Genomic DNA, 5,302 nt, shown 5'->3' on the forward strand with positions numbered 1-5,302 from the left:
CTGACTTACTTCACTTAGAATAATGGTCTCCAACTCCATCCAGGTTGCTGTGAAAGCCATTATTTTGTTCCTTTTTATGGCTCAGTAGTATTCCAGGTGTACGTATACCACAGTTTCTTTATCCACTCATTGGTTGATGAGCATTTAGGCTGGCTTTATAGTTTTCCAATTGAGAAATGTGGTGCTAAAATCATGCATGTGCAAGTATTTTTTTCACATAATGACTTCTTTTACTCTGGGCGTATACCCAATAGTGGGATTGTTAGATCAAATAGTAGTTCTACTTTAACTTCTTAAAGGAATCTCCATACTGTTTTCCATAGTGGTTGTACTAGTTTACATTCCCACCAGCAGTTTTGTAAAAGTATTCCCTTTTTACCACATTTAAACCAACATCTATAATCTTTTGATTTTTATATTATGGCCATTTTTGCAGGAGTAACAGGGTATTTCACTGTGGTATTTGATTTGCATTTACCTGATTATTAGTGATTTTGAGCATTTTTCATATGTTTTTTGGCCATTTGAATATCTTCTTTTGAGACTTGTCTATTCATGCCCTTAGTCCACTTTTGATTGTATTATTTGTTTCTTTCTTGAAACTTGTTTGAGTTCCTTGCAGATTCTGGTTATCAGTCCTTTGTTGAAAGCACAGCTTGTGAATATTTTCTCCCATTCAGTGGATTTTCCATTACTCTGCTAATAACTTCCCTCATTTTGCAGAAGCTTTTAAATTTAATTAGATCCCTTCTTTTTGTTGTTGTTGCATTTACTTTTGGGTTCTTGGTTGTGAACTCTTTGCATAAGCCAATGTTTAGAAGGGTTTTTTCAGCATTATCTTCTAGAATTTTTATGTTTTCAGGTGTTAGATTTAAGTCTTTAGTTCATCTCAAGTTAATTTTTATATGTACTGAGAGATGAAGATCCAATTTTTTTCTACATGTGGCTTGCCAATTATTTGAACACCATTTGTCAAATAGGGTGTCCTTTTATCACTCTGTGTTTTCATTTGTTTGTCTAAGATTAGTTGATTGGAAGTATTTGGCTTTATTTCTGGGTTCTCTGTTCTGTTTCATTGGTCTACATGCTTATTTTTACACCATTACCATGCTGTCTTGGTAACTATCACCTTGTAGTATAGTTTGAAGTCAGGTGCCATGATGCCTTCAAGTTTGCTCTTCTTGCTTAGTCTTGCTTTGGCTATGTGGACTCTTATTTGGTTCCATAGGAACTTCAGAATTATTTTTGCTGGTTTTGTGAGGAATCATGATACTACTTTGAAATTTCATTGAATTTGTAGATTGCTTTTTGTAGTATGGTCATTTTTACAATATTGATTGTACCCATCCATGAACATGGGATGTGTTTCCATTTGTTTGTGTCATTGATGATTTGTTTTAGCAATGTCTTGTAGTTTTCCTTGTAGAGATCTTTCACTTCCTTGGTTTGGTATATTCATTAGTTTTTTAATATTTTGCAGCTATTGTAAAAAAGACTGAGTTGTGCATTTATTTTCCACCTTGATCTTTGTTGATATATAGCAGTGTTACTGATTTGTGTACATTGATTTTGTATACTGAAACTTTACTGAATTCATTGATCAGATCTAGGAGCTTTCTGGATGACTCGTTAGGGTTTTCTAGGTATATGGTCATATCATCAGCGAACAGCAACAATTTCACTTCCTGTTTATCAGTTTGCATGCCCTTTATTTCTTTCTGTTGTCTGATTGCTCTGGCTAAGATTTCCAGTACAATGTTGAATAGAATTCGTGAAATGGGCATCCTGGTCTTTTCCAGTTCTCAGGGTGAATGCTTTCAACTTTTCTTTGCTCAGTATAATGTTGGCTGTGGGTTTGTCATAGATGTCTTTTATTACCTTGAGGTATGCCCCTTCTATGCTAGTTTTGCTGAAGGTTTTAATGACAAAGGAATGCTGGATTTTGTCAAATGTGTATCCTTTATATACTGTGATAATCATATGCTTTTGTTTTTCATTATGTTTATTTGATCTATTACATTTAATGACTTGTGTAGGTTAAACCATTTCCACGTCACTGGTATAAAACCCACTTGATTGTGGTCAATTATCTTTTTGATATGCTGTTGGATTCGGTTAGCTAGTATTTTGTTGACGATTTTTGCATTGGTGTTCTTCAGGGATATTGGTCTATTGATCTATAGTTTTATTGTTATGTCCTTTGCTGGTTTTAGTATTAGGGCAATACTGGCTTCATAGGATGATTTAGAGAGGATTTGCTTTTTTTTTTGGAAATGGTTTCAGTAAGATTAGTATCAATTCTTCTTTGAATGTCTGATAGAATTCAGCTGTGAATCTACCTGGTCCAGGTCCTGTTTTATTTTCTGGGGGTGGGGGATGGACAGTTGTTTGTGTGTGTGTGTGTGTGTGTGTGTGTGTGTGTATGTGTGTGTGTGTGTGTTTCAGTCTTGCTACTTGTTATTGGTATGTTCAGGGTTTCTATTTCTTCCTTATTTAATCTAGGGAGGTTGTATATTTCTAGGAGTTTATCCATCCTCTCTAAATTTCTAGTTTCTGCTCATAAAGGAATAATCTTTTGTATTTCTGTTGTATCAGTGTAATATCTCCCATTTTATTTTATTTTTATTATTATTATACTTTAAGTTCTGGGGTACATGTGCAGAGGATGCAGGTTTGTTACATAGGTATACACGTGCCATGGTGGTTTACTGCATCCATCACCTTGCCATATACATTAGGTATTTCTCCTAATGCTATCCCTCCCCTATCCCCCACTCCCATGCTATCCCTTCCCAGGCTCCACACCCTGCAACAGGCCCTAATGTATGATGTTCCTCTTCCTGTGTCCATGTGTTCTCATTGTTCAACAGCCACTTATAGTGAGAACATGCAGTGTTTGGTTTTCGGTTCTTGTGTCAGTTTGCGAGAATGATGGTTTCCAGCTTTATCCATATCCCTACAAAGGACATGAAATCATCCCTTTTTATGGCTACATAGTATTCCATGGTATATATGTGCCACATTTTCTTTATCCAGTCTATCATTGATGGGCATTTGGGTTGGTTCCAAGTCTTTGCTATTGTGAAGAGTGTTGCAATAAACACACATGTGCATGTGTCTTTATAGCAGAATATTTATAGTCCTTTGGGTATATACCCAGTAATGGAATTGCTGGGTCCAATGATATTTCCAGTTATAGATCCTTGAGGAATTGCCACACTGTCTTCCACAATGGTTGAAGTAATTTACACTCCCACCAACAGTGTAAAAGCTTTCCTATTTCTCCACATCCTCTCCAGCATCTGTTGTCTCCTGATTTTTTAATGATCACCCTTCTAACTGGTGTGAAGTGGTATCTCAATGTAGTTTTGATTTGCATTTCTTTAATGACAGTGATGATGAGGTTTTTTTCATATGTTTGTTGGCTGCATAAATTTCTTCTTTTGAGAAGTGTCTGTTCATATCTTTTGCCCACTTTTGGATTTTTTTTTCTTGTTAATTTGTTTAAGTTCTTTGTAAATTCTAGATATTAGCCCTTTGTCAGATGGGTAGATTGCAAAATTTTTTGCCAATTCTTTTGGTTGCCAATTCACTCTAATGATAGTTTCTTTTGCTGTGCAGAAGCTCATTAGTTGAATTAGATCTCATTTGTCTTTTCTGGCTTTTGTTGTTATTGCTTTTTGTGTTTTAGTCATGAAGTCCTTGCCCATGCCTATGTCCTGAATGGTGTTGCCTAGGTTTTCTTCTAGGGTTTTTATGGTTTTAGGTCTTATGTTTAAATCTTTAATCTATCTGAAGTTAATTTTTGTATAAGGTGTACGGAAGGGATCCAGTTTCAGCTTTCTGCATATGGTTAGCCAGTTTTCCCAACATCATTTATTAAATAGGGAATCCTTTCCCCATTGCTTGGTTTTGTCTGGTTTGTCAAAGATCAGATGGATGTAGATGTGGAGTTATTTCTGAGGCATCTGTTCTGTTCCATTGGTCTATATTTCTGTTTTGGTGCCATGGCTATGCTGTTTTGATTACTGTAGCTCTGTAGTATAGTTTAAAGAGTCAGGTAGTGTGATGCCTTCAGCTTTTTTTTTTTTTTTTTTTTTTTTGCTTAGGATTGGCTATGTGGTGTCGTTAGGTGTTAGGGCAGTATGGTCATTTTCACAATATTGATTCTTCCTAACCATGAGCTTGGAATGTTTTTCCATCTGTTTGTGTCCTCTCTTATTTCCTTGAGTAGCACTTTGTAGTTATCTTTGAAGAGGTCTTTCACATCCCTTGTTAGTTGTATTCCTAGGTATTTTATTCTCTTTGTAGCAATTGTGAATGGGAGTTCACTCATGATTTGGCTCTCTGTCTGTTATTGGTGTATAGGAATGCTTGTGATTTCTAATGCTCTACATGTTCAGAGAAACTTCTCTAGTAACAAACCATAGAAATGATTACTGAAAGTATAGTCTTCTTCCATTTTGTTTCTAAGGGAGCTTCTTTAGATCGTCTGTCTTCTTGGTTAATCTCAATAATGGTATATCAGTTTTATTTAACTTTTCAAAGAAGCTACTTTTTGTTTCATTTATCTTGAATTTGTTTGTTTTTAATTTCACTAGGTTCTGCTCTGATCTTTGTTATTTATTTTCTTCTGCTGGGTGTGGGTTTGGTTTGTTCTTTCTCTACTTCCTTGAGGTATGACTTTAGATTTTCTTTCTTTTTTTTTTTTGAGATGGAGTTTCACTCTTGGTACCCAGGCTGGAGTGCCATGGTGCAATCTTGGCTCACTGCAACCTCCACCTCCTGGGTTCAGGCAATTCTCCTGCCTCAGCCTCCTGAGTAGCTGGGATTACAGGCACGCACCACCATGCCCAGCTAATTTTCTGTATTTTTAGTAGAGACGGGGTTTCACCATGTTGACCACGATGGTCTCAATCTCTTGACCTCATGATCCACCTGCCTCGGCCTCCCAAAGTGCTGGGATTACAAGCATGAGCCCAGCCGACTTTAGATTTTCTATTTGCACTCTTTCAGATTTTTTGATGTAGGCATTTAGTGCAATTAACTTTCCTCTCAGCACTTCTTTTACTATATCCCAGAGGCTTTGGTAAGTTGTGTCACTCTTATTGTTCAGTTCAAAGAATTTTAAATCTCCTTGATTTCATTGTTGATCCAAAGATCATTCAAGAGCAGATCATCTAATTTCCATGTATTTGTATAGTCTTGATTTACCTTTTGTAGTTAATTTCCAGTTTTATTCCACTGTGGTCTAAAAGGATACTTGATATAACTTCAATTTTTAAAGTGTTTTGAGACTTGC

General features: G+C 36.0%; 1 pseudogene; it reads right to left on the reverse strand.

Annotated features, from left to right (window-relative positions):
- Positions 1-4,327: 4,327 nt before the first annotated feature.
- Positions 4,328-4,455, reverse strand: LOC118149646 (small nucleolar RNA U3; annotated as a pseudogene).
- Between the last annotated feature and the right edge of the window lie 847 nt (positions 4,456-5,302).

Source organism: Callithrix jacchus, chromosome 19 (assembly GCF_049354715.1).
Source record: "Callithrix jacchus isolate 240 chromosome 19, calJac240_pri, whole genome shotgun sequence".
NCBI classification, from domain to species: Eukaryota; Metazoa; Chordata; class Mammalia; order Primates; family Cebidae; genus Callithrix; species Callithrix jacchus.